Source organism: Salmo salar, chromosome ssa26, assembly GCF_905237065.1.
Source record: "Salmo salar chromosome ssa26, Ssal_v3.1, whole genome shotgun sequence".
Lineage (NCBI taxonomy): Eukaryota > Metazoa > Chordata > Actinopteri > Salmoniformes > Salmonidae > Salmo > Salmo salar.
Window position 1 is genome coordinate 53,890,880 of NC_059467.1, and position 19,325 is coordinate 53,910,204.

A 19,325-nucleotide genomic window follows, 5' to 3' on the forward strand; every position below is an offset into this window, starting at 1 on the left:
AGTTTCATGGCAATTTCTCGCATGGAATAGCCTTCATTTCTCAGAACAAGAATAAACTGACGAGTTATAGAAGAAAGTGCTTTGTTCCTGGCCAGTTTGAGCCTGTAATTGAACCCACAAATGCTGATGCTCCAGATACTCAACTAGTCTAAAGAAGGCCAAATTTTATTGCTTCTTTAATCAGGACAACAGTTTTCAGCTGTGCTAACATAATTGCAAAAGGGTTTTCTAATGATCATTTAGCTTTCTAAAATGATCAACTTGGATTATCTAACACAACGTGCCATTGGAACACAGGAGTGATGGTTGCTGATAATGGGCCTCTGTACGCCTATGTAGATATTCCATAAAAAATCTGCCGTTTCCAGCTACAATGGTCATTTACAACATTAACAACGTCTACACTGTATTTCTGATCAATTTGATGTTGATTTAGTGGACAAAAAAATTGATTTTCTTTCAAAAAGAAGGACATTTCTAAGTGACCTCAAACTTTTGAACGGTAGTATATATCCCTCAGTGCCCTATGGATCCTGGTCAAAAGTAGGGCACTTCTGTATAGAATAGGGTACCATTTGGGATGAAAACTTTGCCATTTATTCCAGTACCCACCCTGTATTATCATGCGGAAGTTTCAAATATCACTCTCTTTTGGGTACAACCTATTCTGGTCAAAAGTATGAATATTAAAATGTATATACTGTCACGTTTGTGTCCAGGAAACACTGAGAATCTGTCCAACCCATTTGAAGGAGCCTCAACCTCCTTTGGATCCATTGGACTGGCGTTTTACAACGGGCTCTGGGCCTACGATGGATGGTAAGACTACACCTGCATCCCAAATGGCACCCTACTTCCTATATAGGTCACTACTTTTGTACTCTAGTCAGGGGGGCCCGTAGTGCTCTAGTCAGGGAGGCCCATAGTGCTCTAGTCAGGGGGGGCCCGTAGCGCTCTAGTCAGGGGGGCCCGTAGCGCTCTAGTCAGGGGGGCCCGTGGCGCTCTAGTCGGGGGGGCCCGTGGCGCTCTAGTCGGGGGGGCCCGTGGCGCTCTAGTCGGGGGGCCCGTGGCGCTCTAGTCAGGGGGGCCCGTAGCGCTCTAGTCAGGGGGGGCAGTAGCGCTCTAGTCAGGGGGGGAGTAGCGCTCTAGTCAAGCCTATAATGCTCTAGTCTAAAGTAGTCCACTAAGTAGGGGATCAGGTACCATTGGGGATGCATCCTATCTCTCTGTTCTTATCACTTCCTCAATAAAACAGTTTTATGGTTTTGAGATTTCTGTTTTGAATGTCAACACAACCTGTTTAAAAGTGGGTCATTAAACACGTGTTTCTCTCAGGAATCAGCTGAACTTTATAACAGAGGAGCTGGAAAACCCATACAGGTGAGTGTCCATACAGCTGACATTTACCGTGCGTCCAAAATGGCGCCCTGTTCCCTGATGGGGCCCTGGTCAACAGTAGTGCACTATGTAAGGAACAGGGTGCCATTTGGGACGCAGCCTTACTGAGCCTGGATTTCCACTGTCATTCATCAGAGACTCCTGTCCAAAGTGACTACCAGTGCAGTGAGTGCCTCTTATACTGCTCACTAGTAGCAGTGCGTGAGTAATATCACTGAGGAAGCCAAGCGTGGGTAATATCCCTGAGGAAGCCAGCCAATCGCGGGTAGTATCACTGAGGAAGCCAAGCGTGGGTAGTATCACTGAGGAAGCCAAGCATGGGCAGTATCACTGAGGAAGCCAAGCGTGGGTAGTATCACTGAGGAAGCCAAGCGTGGGCAGTGACACTGAGGAAGCCAAGCGTGGGCAGTATCCCTGAGGAAGCCAAGCGTGGGTAGTATCCCTGAGGAAGCCAAGCGCGGGTAGTATCCCTGAGGAAGCCAAGCGCGGGCAGTATCCCTGAGGAAGCCAAGCGCGGGCAGTATCCCTGAGGAAGCCAAGCGCGGGCAGTATCCCTGAGGAAGCCAAGCGCGGGCAGTATCCCTGAGGAAGCCAAGCGCGGGCAGTATCCCTGAGGAACAAAAAGACAACAAAAAGACAACAGTCACACAGTGGAGGATTACATTCGTATGAACCACAAGTCCACAATTAAAGGAAATATTTCACGTAACAAACAGTTACATGACCTGCAGCACGTTCAAGCAAGTTAATGTTTCCCAACAGTTTACTAAACTAGTGATTTAGGAACCACAGAGTTACAGCAAGTCAACACAAAGACAAATCAAATCAAATCAAATGTATTTATAAAGCCCTTCTTACATCAGCTGATATCTCAAAGTGCAGTACAGAAACCCAGCCTAAAACCCCAAACAGCAAGCGATGCAGGTGTAGAAGCACGGTGGCTAGGAAAAACTCCCTAGAAAGGCCAAAACCTAGGAAGAAACCTAGAGAGGAACCAGGCTATGAGGGGTGGCCAGTCCTCTTCTGGCTGTGCCGGGTGGAGATTATAACAGCACATGGCCTAGATGTTCAAATGTTCATAAATGACCAGCATTGTCAAATAATAATAATCATAGTAGTTGTCGAGGGTGCAACAAGTCAGTAACTCAAGAGTAAGTGTCAGTTGGCTTTTTCATAGCTGATCTTTGAGAGTATCTCTACCGCTCCTGCTGTCTCTAGAGAGTTGAAAACAGCAGGTCTGGGACAGGTAGCACGTCCGGTGAATAGGTCAGGGTTCCAGCAGGTCTGGGACAGGTAGCACATCCAGTGAACAGGTCAGGGTTCCATAGCTGCAGGCAGAACAGTTGGAACTGGAGCAGCAGCACGGCCAGGTGAACTGGGGACAGCAAGGAGTCATCAAGCCAGGTAGTCCTGAGGCATGGTCCTAGGGCTCAGGTCCTCCGAGAGAGAGAAAGAAAGAAAGAGAAAGAGAGAATTAGAGAGAGCATATTTAAATTCACACAGGACACCGGAAAAGACAAGAGAAATACTCCAGATGTGACAGACTGACCCTAGCCCCCCGATACATAAACTACTGCAGCATAAATACTGGAGGCTGAGACAGGAGGGGTCAGGAGACACTGTGGCCCCATCCGATGAAACCCCCGGACAGGGCCAAACAGGTAGGACATAACCCCACCCACTTTGCCAAAGCACAGCCTCCACACCACTGGAGGGATATCTCCAACCACCAACATACCATCCCGGGACAAGGCCGAGTATAGCCCACAAAGATCTCCGCCATGGCACAGCCCAAGGGGGGGGGCGCCAACCCAGACAGGAAGACCACGTCAGTGACTCAACCCACTCAAGTGACGCACCCCTCCCAGGGACGGCATGGAAGAACACCAGAAAGCCAATTACTCAGCCCCCGTATTAGGGGTAGAGGCAGAGAATCCCAGTGGAAAGAGGGGAAACCGGCCAGGCAGAGACAGCAAGGGCAGTTCGTTGCTCCAGCCTTTCCGTTCACCTTCACACCCCTGGGCCAGACTACACTTAATCATAGGACCTACTGAAGAGATGTGTCTTCAGTAAAGACTTAAAGGTTGAGACTGAGTCTGCGTCTCTCACATGGGTAGACAGACTATTCCATAAAAATGGAGCTCTATAGGAGAAAGCCCTGCCTCCAGCTGTTTGCTTAGAAATTATAGGAACAATTAGGAGGCCCGCGTCTTGTGACCGTAGCGTACGTGTAGGTATGTACGGCAGGACCAAATCGGAAAGATAGGTAGGAGCAAGCCCATGTAATGCTTTGTAGGTTAGCAGTAAAACCTTGAAATCAGCCCTTGCCTTAACAGGAAGCCAATGTAGGGAGGCTAGCACTGGAGTAATATGATAAAAATTTTTGGTTCTAGTCAGGATTCTAGCAGCCGTATTTAGCACTAACTGAAGTTTATTTAGTGCTTTATCCGGGTAGCCGGAAAGTAGAGCATTGCAGTAGTCCAACCTAGAAGTAACAAAGGCACGGATTAATTTTTCTGCGTCATTTTTTGGACAGAAAGTTTCTGATTTTTGCAATGTTACGTAGATGGAAAAAAGCTGTCCTTGAAACAGTCTTGATATGTTCTTCAAAAGAGAGATCAGGGTCCAGAGTAACGCCGAGGTCCTTCACAGTTTTATTTGAGATGACTGTACAACCATCCAGATGAATTGTCAGATTTAACAGAAGATCTCTTTGTTTCTTGGCACCTAGGACAAGCATCTCTGTTTTGTCCGAGTTTAAGAGTAGAACGTTTGCAGCCATCCACTTCCTTATGACTAAGACACAGGCTTCTAGCGTGGGCAATTTTGGGGCTTCACCATGTTTCATTGAAATGTACAGCTGTGTGTCATCCGCATAGCAGTGAAATTTAACCAAGCACAGAAAGCAGCTCTTTCAGTAGTTTAGTTGGAATAGGGTCCAGTATGCAGCTTGAGGGTTTGGAGGCCATGATTATTTTCATCATTGCGTCAAGAGATATAGTACTAAAACCCTTTAGTGTCTCCCTTGATCCTAGGTCCTGGCAGGGTTGTGCAGACTCAGGACAACGGAGCTTTGGAGGAATACGCAGATTTAAAGAGGAGTCCGTAATTTGCTTTCTAATGATCATGATCTTTTCCTCAAAGAAGTTCATGAATTCATCACTGCTGAAGTGAGAGCCATCCTCTCTTGGGGAATGCTGCTTTTTAGTTAACTTTGCGACAGAATCAAAAAGAAATTTCAGATTGTTCTTATTTTCCTCAATTAAGTTGGAAAAATAAGATGATCGAGCAGCAGTGAGGGCTCTTCGATACTGCACGGTACTGTCTTTCCAAGCTAGTCGGAAGACTTCCAGTTTGGTGTGGCGCCATTTCTGTTCCAATTTTCTGGAAGATTGCTTCAGAGCTCGTGTATTTTCTGTATACCAGGGAGCTAGTTTCTTATGACAAATGTTTTTAGTTTTTAGGGGTGCAACTGCATCTAGGGTATTGCGCAAGGTTAAATTGAGTTCCTCGGTTAGGTGGTTAACTGATTTTTGTCCTCTGACGTCCTTGGGTAGGCAGAGGGAGTCTGGAAGGGCATCAAGGAATCTTTGGGTTGTCTGAGAATTTATAGCACGACTTTTAATGCTTCTTGGTTGGGGTCTGAGCAGATTATTTGTTGCGATTGCGAACGTAATAAAATGGTGGTCCGATAGTCCAGGATTATGAGGAAAAACATTAAGATCCACAACATTTATTCCATGGGACAAAACTAGGTCCAGAGTATGACTGTGGCAGTGAGTAGGTCCAGAGACATGTTGGACAAAACCCACTGAGTCGATGATGGCTCCGAAAGCCTTTTGGAGTGGGTCTGTGGACTTTTCCATGTGAATATTAAAGTCACCAAAAATGTGAATATTATCTGCAATGACTACAAGGTCCGATAGGAATTCAGGGAACTCAGTGAGGAACGCTGCATATGGCCCAGGAGGCCTGTAAACAGTAGCTATAAAAAGTGAGTGAGTAGCTGCATAGATTTCATGACTAGAAGCTCAAAAGACGAAAACGTCGTTGTTGTTTTTTTGGGGGTAAATTTAAATTTGCTATCATAAATGTTAGCAACACCTCCGCCTTTGCGGGATGTGCGGGGGATATGGTCACTAGTGTAACCAGGGGGTGAGGCCTCATTTAACACAATTCATCAGGCTTAAGCCATGTTTCAGTCAGGTCAATCACATCAAGATTATGATCAGTGATTAGTTTATTGACTATAACTGCCTTTGAAGTGAGGGATCTAACATTAAGTAGCCCTATTTTGAGATGTGAGGTATCACAATCTCTTTCAATAATGGCAGGGATGGAGGAGGTCTTTATTCTAGTGAGATTGCTAAAGCGAACACCGCCATCTTTAATTTTGCCCAACCTAGATCGAGGCACAGACACGGTCTCAATGGGGATAGCTGAGCTGACTACACTGACTGTGCTAGTGGCAGACTCCACTAAGCTGGCAGGCTGGCTAACAGCCTGCTGCCTGGCCTGCACCCTATTTCATTGTGGAGCTAGAGGAGTTAGAGCCCTGTCTATGTTCGTAGATAAGATGAGAGCACCCCTCCAGCTAGGATGGAGTCCGTCACTCCTCAACAGGCCAGGCTTGGTCCTGTTTGTGTGTGAGTCCCAGAAAGAGGGCCAATTATCTACAAATTCTATCTTTAGGGAGGGGCAGAAAACAGTTTTCAACCAGCGATTGAGTTGTGAGACTCTGCTGTAGAGCTCATCACTCCCCCTAACTGGGAGGGGGCCAGAGACAATTAATCGATGCCGACACATCTTTCTAGCTGATTTACACGCTGAAGCTATGTTGCACTTGGTGACCTCTGACTGTTTCATCCTAACATCGTTGGTGCCGACGTGGATAACAATATCTCTATACTCTCTACACTCGCCAGTTTTATCTTTAGCCAGCACCGTCTTTAGATTAGCCTTAACGTCGGTAGCCCTGCCCCCTGGTAAACAGTGTATGATCACGGGATGATTCGTTTTTAGTCTATTACTGCGGGTAATGGAGTCGCCAATGACTAAGGTTTTCAGTTTGTCAGAGCTAATGGTGGGAGACTTCGGCGTCTCAGACCCCACAACGGGAGGAGCAGAGACCAGAGAAGTTTCGGACTCCGACTCGCTTAATGGGGAGAACCGGTTGAAAGTTTCTGTCGGCTGAATAAGTGACACCGGTTGAGCATTCCTACAGCGTTTCCCTCCAGAAGCCATGAGAAAGTTGTCCGGCTGCGGGGACCGTGCGAGGGGGTTTATACTAACGTTACTATCTGTACTTACTGGTGGCACAGACGTTGTTTCATCCTTTCCTACACTGAAATTACCCTTGCCTAACGATTGCGTCTGAAGCTGGGCTTGTAGCACAGCTATCCTCGCCGTAAGGCGATCGTTCTCCTGTACAATGAGTACAATGACTGCAATTAGAAGGCATCATGTTAATGTTACTTACAGCTTCGGCTGTTTGAAGTCCTGACGAACCATATCCAGATAAAAAAGTTGAATGAAAAAAGTAGAGTGAGGGAAAAACTAAAAATATAAACGGTAATGAAAAAGTAAAAACCGTGAAGTAGTCAGGTAGCAAAGTAAGATCGGCGAGCACCGCCTGCGTTATTCCTGCACCATTTAAACATCATCAAATCACCTGGGCTATAATCAGCTTAGTCTAACAAACCTAACCAGAACATAAACAACTTAGTCCAATCAACATGGCTAAATATCATGTGGCTGTCCATGGTACTGATGTGTGTGTGTGTGTGTGTGTGTGTGTGTGTGTGTGTGTGTGTGTGTGTGTGTGTGTGTGTGTGTGTGTGTGTGTGTGTAGACTAGCTGAACACCAGTACCATCCTCCTCTCTTTCATGTTCCCAACACGGTCTACGACTCTGTCAGAGAGAAGTACACGCTTTTAGTTTTTAGACTAGGCTACCTGGCTAAAATATATACTAGACTAGCTTCCTCGCTGGGCAACAATGAACCAGCTAAGTTATTTAGCTAGTTAATGTGATTTGATTGGTGTGAAGCCAAATCCAAAGTGGCTTCCCTTGTGGGGTGGTTTTGCTGCACCAGAACTGCCCACAGTTGAGCTCATCTCAATCCTGATTGGCTAATTATTGAATTTTTTTGAAATATCAAGGGAGGTCAAATGCTCGCTGGCGTCTGTCAATCAGTCATGAGTGTGGAGCCTCATCTCCCTCACCAGCTTTAAGCACCAGCTCTCAGAGCAGCTCACAGATCACTGCACCTGTACATAGCCCATCTGGAAACAGCCCATCTGGAAACAGCCCATCTATCTACCTCATCCCCATACTGTATTTATTTATTTATCTTGCTCCTTTGCACCCCAGTATCTCTACTTGCACATCTACCATTCCAGTGTTTAATTGCTATATTGTAATTACTTTGCCACCATGGCCTATTTATTGCCTTAACTCCCTTATCTTACCTCATTTGCACTCACTGTATATAGACTTTTTGTTTTATTTTTTTCTACTGTATTATTGACTATGTTTTGTTTATTCCATGTGTAACTCTGTGTTGTTGTTTGTGTCGCACTGCTTTGCTTTATCTTGGCCAGGTCGCAGTTGTAAATGAGAACTTGTTCTCAACTTGCCGACCTGGTTAAATAAAGGTGAAATAAAATCATATGCTACGGCGGCAACATGTCATACTCATTTTGGCCAGACAGCATCAGATACATCTGCTACCCATACTGAGACAGAGGGGCGCTGTTTCCCTCGCTAATATGATTTCTCAGATGAGATCATTTTCCTTTAATTCTCAAGTGGTTAGATCTATGAAAACAGAGACAAAAGATAAATTGTTTAATAATTGTATTTGTTTTATTGGTCTGATTTTCGGGGCTTCCCTTGGTATTCACGCGCCACTGCCTTTACTGGTAGGATGACAACAAGATATTTCTCAACTCTCTGTCTCTGTCTCCATCTGTGTGCTACATGATCCTCTAACACTGGTGTCTGTGTTACATGTGTTGGTTGTAGTCTCTCTATCTCACACTAACACTCTGTCTCTCTCTCTCTCTCTCTCTCTCTCTCTCTCTCTCTCTCTCTCTCTCTCTCTCTCTCTCTCTCTCTCTCTCTCTCTCTCTCTCTATCTCTCACTAACACTGTCTCTCTGTGTCTCTCTCTCTCTCTATCTCACACTAACACTGTCTGTCTGTCTGTCTGTCTGTCTGTCTGTCTGTCTGTCTGTCTGTCTGTCTGTCTGTCTGTCTGTCTGTCTCTCTCTCTCTCTCTCTGTGTCTCTCTCTCTCTCTGTGTCTCTCTCTCTCTCTGTGTCTCTCTCTCTCTGTCTCTCTCTCTCTCTCTAACAGAAACCTTCCCCTGGCCATTATCATTGGTATTCCCCTGGTGTCTGTGTGCTATGTGCTGGTCAACATTGCCTACTTCAGCGCCATGACCCCTACGGAACTACTGCAGTCTCCCGCTGTCGCTGTGGTAAGAGGGTCGTCATGGAGACGGAGAGGGACGGAGACAGAGGAAGCCATTGGTTTGGCTCATATATCTCCCTTATCAAGAAAGAGATGCATTCTTTCAACAACAAACAATTACATTTTATTTATTTTCTCCCCGTCTCCTCGGAGGAACTTGTTTGTGCCCCTTAGACTTTTGGTGACAGAGTGCTGTACCCCCTGTCGTGGGTAGTCCCTGTGTTTGTCGTCTTCTCCACCTTCGGGGCAGCCAATGGGAGCTGCTTCACTGCCGGCAGGTAAACAACTTCAGGAGGATATATTTTGCTAATCAAATTTAATCAAGCAAATGTATTTTATAAAGCCCTTTTTATATCAGCAGTTGTTACAAATTGTTTAACAGATCTGCTTTTCTAAAATAAGAGAGCACAAGCAGAGGTTAAAAATTGTGAAAAGAAAGCAAACAAAATTCAGGTTCAACATATTGCCAATATTATGTTGAACTAACGTGTTTGTGCCCTGTCCCACCTTAGGCTGACCTATGCGGCAGGAAGAGAGGGTCACATGGTAAAGATCTTGTCCTATATCAGTCTGAAGCGTTACACTCCTTCCCCCGCCATCATCTTCAATGTAAGTCTGAGATTCAGTGCCTTGCAAAAGTATTCATCCCACTTGGTGGTTTTTTTCTCCTATTTTGTTGGATTACAACCTGTAATTTAAATGGATTTTTATTTGGATTTCATGTAACGGACATAAACACAAAATAGCCCAGATTGGTGAAGTGAAATTAAATATAACTTCTTCCAAAAAATTCATGTATCTATAATTCTTAAAATAATTGTTATGTATTTTGTCAACGTTTATCGTGAGTAATTTAGTAAATTCACCGGAGGTTTGCGGTGGGTATGCTAGTTCTGAACATCACATGCTAATGTAAAAAGCTGGTTTTTGATATAAATATGAACTTGATTGAACAAAACATGCATGTATTGTATAACATAATGTCCTAGGAGTGTCATCTGATGAAGATCATCAAAGGTTAGTGCTGCATTTAGCTGTGGTTTGGGTTTGTGACATATATGCTTGCTTGGAAAATGGCTGTGTGATTATTTGTGTCTATGTACTCTCCTAACATAATCTAATGGTTTGCTTTTGCTGTAAAGCCTTTTGGAAATTCAGGAGAAGTGTATCTATAAAATGGTGTAAAATAGTCCTATGTTTGAGAACTTTGAATTATGACATTTTGTGGTTTTAAATTTGGCGCTCTGATTTGTCACTGGCTGTTGAATAGTGTGGGACGATTTCGTCCCACCTCCCCTAGAGAGGTTAACAATGTCATATCATGTCTCCTATTGCCCTGGAAGAGGTGGTCTCCACTGACAGACCATCTCTCATTAAATGTACACTACGCTTTGGTCCTATTATTGCTCAAGCAATATCTATTTGGTGGAAAATGTAACTGGGAATCAAAATGGCATACCCATACTCATATATTTCACAATAATGCCTTGCGATCTGGAGGGCGGTCCAAATGTAGAGTCTGTACCCTTAGAGATACCAATCTGTACCCTTAGAGATACCAATCTGTACCCTTAGAGATATCAATCTGTACCCTTAGAGATACCAATCTGTACCCTTAGAGATACCAATCTGTACCCTTAGAGATATCAATCTGTACCCTTAGAGATATCAATCTGTACCCTTAGAGATATCAATCTGTACCCTTAGAGATACCAATCTGTACCCTTAGAGATATCAATCTGGACCCTTAGAGATATCAATCTGTACCCTTAGAGATATCAATCTGTACCCTTAGAGATATCAATCTGGACCCTTAGAGATATCAATCTGTACCCTTAGAGATATCAATCTGTACCCTTAGAGATACCAATCTGTACCCTTAGAGATATCAATCTGTACCCTTAGAGATATCAATCTGGACCCTTAGAGATATCAATCTGTACCCTTAGAGATATCAATCTGGACCCTTAGAGATATCAATCTGTACCCTTAGAGATATCAATCTGGACCCTTAGAGATATCAATCTGTACCCTTAGAGATATCAATCTGGACCCTTAGAGATATCATGGACCGTAATGTTTTGAGAACATTCCAAGCTCTGAAAGACCCATTACCAGGCTCAAAGACACATGTACAGTGGGGGGGAAAAGTATTTGATCCCCTGCTGATTTTGTACGTTTGCCCACTGACAAAGAAAGGATCAGTCTAGAATTTTAATGGTAGGTTTATTTGAACAGTGAGAGACAGAATAACAACAAAAATATCCAGAAAAACGCATGTCAAAAATGTTATAAATTGATTTGCATTTTAATGAGAGAAATAAGTATTTGACCCCCTCTCAATCAGAAAGATTTCTGGCTCCCAGGTGTCTTTTATACAGGTAACGAGCTGAGATTAGGAGCACACCTTTAAAGGGAGTGCTCCTAACCGCAGCTTGTTACCTGTAAAAAAAGACACCTGTCCACAGAAGCAATCAATCAATCAGATTCCAATCTCTCCACCATGGCCAAGACCAAAGAGATCTCCAAGGATGTCAGGGACAAGATTGTAGACCTACACAAGGCTGGAATGGGCTACAAGACCATCGACAAGCAGCTTGGTGAGAAGGTGACAACATTTGGTGCGATTATTCGCAAATGGAAGAAACACAAAAGAACTGTCAATATCCCTCGGCCTGGGGCTCCATGCAAGATCTCACCTCGTGGAGTTGCAAAGATCATGAGAACGGTGAGGAATCAGCCCAGAACTACACAGGAGGATCTTGTAAATGATCTCAAGGCAGCTGGGACCATAGTCACCAAGAAAACAATTGTTAACCTGTCTGGGAACCTGGAACGCTTGTTCGATAAAGTTCATATTTATATATAAAAACAGCATTTTACATCGGCGCGTGACGTTCAGAAAATACTTTCCCTCATATGCTTCCGGTGATCACCGCTACAATTTACAAAATTACTATTCGAAAAAATTGTTAAAATGTAATATTGTCATTCAAAGAATTATAGATTAACCTCTTACATCTAGACATTCCGCTAGCGGAACACCTGCTCCAATATCCAATGATGGGCGTGGCGCGAATTACAAATTCCTCAAAAATACAAAAACTTCCATTTTTCAAACATATGACTATTTCACAGCATTTTAAAGATAAGACTCTCCTTTATCTAACCACACTGTCCGATTTCAAAAAGGCTTTACAGCGAAAGCAAAACATTAGATTATGTCAGCAGAGTACCAAGCCAGAAATAATCAGACACCCATTTTTCAAGCTAGCATATAATGTCACAAAAACCCAGAAGACAGCTAAATGCAGCACTAACCTTTGATGATCTTCATCAGATGACACACCTAGGACATTATGTTATACAATACATGCATGTTTTGTTCAATCAAGTTCATATTTATATCAAAAAACAGCTTTTTACATTAGCATGTGACGTTCAGAACTAGCATACCCCCCGCAAACTTCCGGGGAATTTGCTAACAATTTACTAAATTACTCACGATAAACGTTGACAAAAAGCATAACAATTATTTTAAGAATTATAGATACAGAACTCCTCTATGCACTCGATATGTCCGATTTTAAAATAGCTTTTTGGTGAAAGCACATTTTGCAATATTCTAAGTACATAGCCCAGGCATCACGGGCTAGCTATTTAGACACCCGGCAAGTTTAGCACTCACCAATATCAGATTTACTATTACAAAAGTTTGATTACCTTTTGTTGTCTTCGTCAGAATGCACTCCCAGGACTGCTACTTCAATAACAAATGTTGGTTTGGTCCAAAATAATCCATCGTTATATCCGAATAGCGGCGTTTTGTTCGTGCGTCCCAGACACTATCTGAATGGTAAAGAAGGGTCGTGCACATGGCGCAATTCGTGACAAAAAAATCTAAATATTCCATTACCGTACTTCGAAGCATGTCAACCGCTGTTTAAAATCCATTTTTATGCCATTTTTTCTCGTAAAAAAGCGATAATATTCCGACCGGGAATGTCCATTTAGCTAAACAGAGGAAAGAAAACAAACCTTTCGGTCGACGCGGGCACGAGCCTGAGTCTCACAGTACTGTAACCAGCCACTACCCAAACGCGCTACTTTGTTTCAGCCAGAGCCTGCAAAGCCATGATTCCGCTTTTTGCTGCCTTCTGAGAACCTATGGCAGCCGTAGGAAGTGTCACGGGACAGCTAAGATCCTCACTCTTCAATAAACAGAGACAAGAAGAACGACACCTTGTCAGACAGGCCACTTCCTGCATGAAATCTTCTCAGGTTTTTGCCTGCCATATGAGTTCTGTTATACTCACAGACACCATTCAAACAGTTTTAGAAACTTTAGGGTGTTTTCTATCCAAAGCCAATAATTATATGCATATTCTAGTTACTGGGCAGGAATAGTAACCAGATTAAATCGGGTACGTTTTTTATCCAGCCGTGAAAATACTGCCCCCTAGCCATAACAGGTTAACATCTCGTGAATGCAACCGCATTGCCAGATTTAAAAATAACTTTATTGGGAAATCACACTTTGCAATAAACGAGGTGCTATGCTCAAAATAGGCTAGGCGATACAGGTTAGCGCCATCTTGGGGCCATCTTAAATCAAATATACTATTGTAAATATTCCCTTTCCTTTGATTATCTTCATCAGAAGGCACTTCCAGGTATCCCAGGTCCACAACAAATGTAGTTTTGTTCGAAAAAGTTTAATAATTTATGTCCCAATAGCTCCTTCTTGTTAGCGCGTTCTGAAGGCTACTCATAATGTACTGAAGCGCGCGGGACTTGTCGTCACGAATGTGCAAAAAATATATATTTACGTTCGTTCAAACATGTCAAACGTTGTATAACATAAATCTTTACGGCCTTTTTCAATCAGAGCTTCAATAATATTCAAGGCGGACGATTGCATTGTCTTACTAAATGTTTCAGAACGAGAGGGTAGCCACGGGCACCCGCGTCATAGTAGTAATGGCCCTCCCCCTATGACCAACTTTCCAAGCCTCTCTTTGGGTCAGTTTCTACCATAGAAGACTCAAACCACTTTGTAACAACTGTTGACATCTAGTGACAGCCTTAGGAAGTGCTAAATGAATCCTAACTCACGGTGTGTTTCATAGGCAAAGTGTTGAAGGTGATTCCACAAATCAGATTTCCACTTCCTTCATGGAATCTTCTCAGGTTTTGGCCTGCCATATGAGTTCTGTTATACTCACAGACATCATTCAAACAGTTTTAGAAACTTTAGAGTGTTCTCTATCCACATCTACTAATTGTATGCATATTCTAGTTACTGGGCAGGAGTAGTAACCAGATTAAATCGGGTACGTTTTTTTATCCGGCCGTGCAAATACTGCCCGCTAGCCCCAACAGGTTTTAACACACTACGCCGTGAAGGACTGAAATCCTGCAGCGCCCGCAAGGTCCCCCTGCTCAAGAATACATATACATGCCCGTCTGAAGTTTGCCAATGAACATCTGAATGACTCAGAGGACAACTGGTGAAAGTGTTGTGGTCAGATGAGACCAAAATGGAGCTCTTTGGCATCAACTCAACTCGCCGTGTTTGGAGGAGGAGGAATACTGCCTATGACCCCAAGAACACCATCCCCACCGTCAAACATGGAGGTGGAAACATTATGCTTTGGGGGTGTTTTTCTGCTAAGGGGACAGGACAACTTCACCGCATCAAAGGGACGATGGATGGGGCCATGTACCGTCAAATCTTGGGTGAGAACCTCCTTCCCTCAGCCAGGGCATTGAAAATGGGTCGTGGATGGATATTCCAGCATGACAATGACCCAAAACACACGGCCAAGGCAACAAAGGAGTGGCTCAAGAAGAAGCACATTAAGGTCCTGGAGTGGCCTAGCCAGTCTCCAGGCCTTAACCTCTATGGGCTAGGTGGGACGCTAGCGTGACACCCGTGGTGCACTCCATCAACAGCAGGTGCATTTCAAGAGCGGCAAATTTGAATCCAAATAAATGTCAAAATTCAAATTTTTCAAACATACAACTATTTTACACCCTTTGAAAGATAAACATCTCCTTAATCTAACCACGTTTTACAATTTCAAAAAGGTTTTACGGCGAAAGCATAAATTTAGAGTATGTTAGGACAGTACATTTACAAGAGTTGTGTGTAATGTTTTGTCAATTCAAAGACCGGGTCACCAAAACCATAAAACCAGCTAAAATGATGCACTAACCTTTTACAATCTCCATCAGATGACACTCCTAGGACATTATGTTAGACAATGCATGCATTTTTAGTTCTATCAAGTTCATATTTATATCCAAAAACAGCGTTTTACTATGGCATTGATGTTGAGGAAATCGTTTCCCTCCAATAACCGGCAGTCAAGTCAGCGTCACAAATTAAATAATTAAAATTAGAAAACATTGGTAAAATATTATATTGTCATTTAAAGAATTATAGATTTACATCTCTTGAACGCAATCAACTTGCCAGATTTAAAAATAACCTTACTGGGAAATCACACTTTGCAATAATCTGAGCACTGCGCCCAGAAAAATACGCGTTGCGATACAGACTAGACGTCATGTTGGGGAGATCTAAAATCGAAAATACTATGTAAATAATCCATTACCTTTGATTCTCTTCATCAGATGTCACTTCCAGGTATCACAGGTCCATAACGAATGTAGTTTTGTTCAAAAAAGCTCATCATTTATGTCCAAAAATCTCATGATCTAAGCCAGCCGGACTTCTCGTCATGAACGAGGGGAAAAAATATATTTACGTTTGTTCAAACATGTCAAACGTTGTATAGCATAAATCATTAGGGCCTTTTTTAACCAGAACATGAATAATATTCAAGGTGGACGAATGCATACTCTTTTATAACGTATTGGAACGAGGGTACCCAACATGAACTCGCGCGCCAGGTGTCTAATGGGACATCATCGTTCCATGGCTCTTGTTCGGTCAGATCTCCCTCCAGAAGACTCAAAACACTTTGTAAAGGCTGGTGACATCTAGTGGAAGCAATAGGAAGTGCCAAAATATTCCTCAGCCCCTGTGTTTTTCAATGGGATAGGTTTAAAGGTAATACAACACATCAGGTATCCACTTCCTGTCAGAAAATGTCTCAGGGTTTTGCCTGCCAAATGAGTTCTGTTATACTCACAGACACCATTCAAACAGTTTTAGAAACTTTAGAGTGTTTTCTATCCATATATAATAAGTATATGCATATTCTAGTTACTGGGTAGGATTAGTAACCAGATTAAATCGGGTACATTTTTTTTATCCAGACGTGCAAATGCTGCCCCCTAGCCCTAACAGGTTAATCCCATAGAAAATCTGTGGAGGAAGCTGAAGGTTCGAGTTGCCAAACGTCAGCCTCAAAACCTTAATGACTTGGAGAAGATCTGCAAAGAGGAGTGGGACAAAATCCCTCCTGAGATGTGTGCAAACCTGGTGGCCAACTACAAGAAACATCTGACCTCTGTGATTGCCAACAAGGGTTTTGCCACCAAGTACTAAGTCATGTTTTGCAGAGGAGTCAAATACTTATTACCCTCATTAAAATGCAAATCATTTTATAACATTTTTTAGATGCATTTTTCTGGATTTTTTTGTTGTTATTCTGTCTCTGACTGTTCAAATAAACCTATTATTAAAATTATAGACTGATCATTTCTTTGTAAGTGGGCAAACGTACAAAATCAGCAGGGGATCAAAAACTTTTTTCCCCCACTGTACACCAGGCTCAAAGACACATGTATGTTACCAAGCTCAAAGACACATGTACATTACCAGGCAAATCCTTTTTTCTGTATTTACATCTTAGGTCAGCCATGCTGGCCTCTGGAGTCCCTTGGGAAATACAACTACTGAACCATCCTATGATAGGATATATAAATACATTTCCTGGGCTCCTGAAAGGACTGATCTTTATATATAAACAACTCTTGGAAAGCTCATATTCTGAGCATTAAAAAAGTATAGTCCACAGATCTACATGAATCTGAACAGCCTTTTAACTGGAACAGAATATGGAAAAATATGACCTTGACATCCTGTAATCCAAACTATGAAGTTATACATTTTAAGTTCATTCACAGGAAACGTTTTAAGATGAAATTGGCCCAACTGTTCAATGAAACCTGTAGGAAACTGAAATTCCCATAGAAGAACTTTGTTTCATAATGTTCTCTGAACTATTTGAGAACATTTCCAATGTCAGACCAGTCGGAGAACGTTGCTAGAACATTACCAGAAATGAAATGGAACTATGTTTGTACTTTTAGGAAACATTCTGTTGAAGTAATAAAGTACCACTTTGTCAAGTTCCTTAAATGTGATTTGGTCAAATTTGAAATTGTGTTTTTTTACTTTGGATAGAAGTAGAGACTCAGAGCTACAACATTGTATATCATACACTGCAGTTGAGGAATAATGGGAAAGTAATTCTGCTTTGAAACTTGATCAACTTGTAACCTCACTTTTGAGAAAATGACCCTTGAATATTTTTGGCACACCTACTGCAGAGTTCCTCTTTGTCTACACCCATTCAGCATCGTTCACACACTCTCAAGTCATAGCCCCACCTATCTCTTTAACGATTCACATCGTTAAAGATTGAGTAAACAAGGAAACAGATCATACACGTAATGTTAGGTAGCGAGCCAGCAAACTAACGTTCGCTAGCTAACAGTACTCTTTAACTTACAATGAAAAAACTACTTTCTGACAAAATGTGAAACTTATGATATTTGAAAATGTAGCTACTCTTACCCGTATACATGGCTGAACACTTCACGGCGGACTGGAACCCCTTTAACTCCGTTGTGTTTGTACAGCTTGTTTGGCCCGCGTGTTGTCAAGTCACTCTGGTTCATACTGACCGTGTGCAGAAAGTAGTCCATCACAACTTTTTCCCACTGATCTTTCTCAATAGTGCCTGCTAAATTCAGGGCAGCAATGTTTTTTGAGAGCAGTAGAAACACTTTGGCAAGTTGATCAACTTAATAAAAAGCAGAATTACTTTCCCATAGTTCTCAAATGCAGTGTATGATCTACCATTTTGTAGCTCTGAGTCTCTACTTTCATTGTAAAACAAATACCATTTCCCATTTTGCTACATAAGACCAAATCCAGGTGGTGAGTCACCTCTGTTGTTGTTGTGGTTGTAGGGTATTCTGGCCGTACTCTACATTATCCCAACAGACATCAGCACGCTGATCAACTACTTCAGTTTTGCCGTGTGGGGTTTCTACGGTCTCACAGCTCTCGCTCTCATCGTCATGCGCTTCACCAGGAAGGAACTCAAGAGGCCCGTCAAGGTAAGACTAGACTCACAGTGTCATACATCCAAGTCCTGTATATTAATGTTTGTATTTAACCTTTATTTAACTGGGCAAGTCAGTTTAGAACAAATTCTTATTTTCAATGACAGCCTAGGAACAGTGGGTTAACTGCCTTGTTCAGGGGCAGAATGACAGATTTTTTTTACCTTGTCAGCTCGGGGGATTCTATCTAGCAACCTTTCAGTTACTGGCCCAAAGCTCTAACCAGTAGGCTACCTGCAGCCCCTCATCTCTTGGCTATTGGAAGAACATAGTTATAACTATCAGGTTGAACTCATGGATGGTCAGTCCTAACATTCATAGCTCTGTCTATACATTTTAGAGTGGTTACATTTCTCCAGCCACATCCCTCAGCTGGTTACCACTTTGATGTGTTTCTGAATCCTAGATTCCCTTAACCTGTTTTTAGAGCAATACTGTCCCAGATCTCCTCCTTTGAGACTGACAGGTGGTTATGTTCTGGTTGTCCCCCAACAGTGTCCCATGCCCATAGCAGTGCTGGTGGTGATAGTGTCCTGCTACCTGGTCCTAGCACCTATCATAGACAAGCCAGAGCTGGAGTATCTGTACTGTACCATCTTCATCCTCAGCGGTCTGCTGCTCTACTTCCCCTTCGTACACCGCAAGTTCAGCTGGACGCGCAGGGTCATGAGTGAGTAACGACCCACCGCTCAGAGATGTTGACACTTGAGGGTTGGAGAGAGCCTTTATCCCAAAATGGCCCCCTATTCCCTGTGTAGTGCACTAGAAGACAACACTGCCTTTATCCCAAAATGGGCCCCTTATTCCCTGTGTAGTGCACTAGAAGACAACACTGGCTGTGTCCCAAATAGCCCGCTGTTCCCTCTGTAGTGCACTAGAAGACAACCCTGTCTGTGTCCCAAATAGTTCACTGTGTAGTGCACTACCCTATGGGCCCTGGTGAAAGGTAGTGCACTATAATATAGGGGATAGGGTGCCCTTTGGGAAGCAGACTTATCTTATCTTATCTTCTGCAACTTCAGTCTTTTTTAATGAATCAAAATGTTTTATTCCTCAGTGAGGGTACTGGAGTTCTTCCCCTTTAGATAATTCCAGTCATTGTGGAGTTCAACTCAGAAGGTCACA

The 19,325-nt window shown here is 42.9% G+C and overlaps 1 pseudogene; it reads left to right on the plus strand.

Moving 5' to 3' along the window:
* LOC106597058 (b(0,+)-type amino acid transporter 1-like) overlaps positions 1-19,325 on the plus strand; it is a 54,693-nt pseudogene that overhangs the window by 34,806 nt on the left and 562 nt on the right.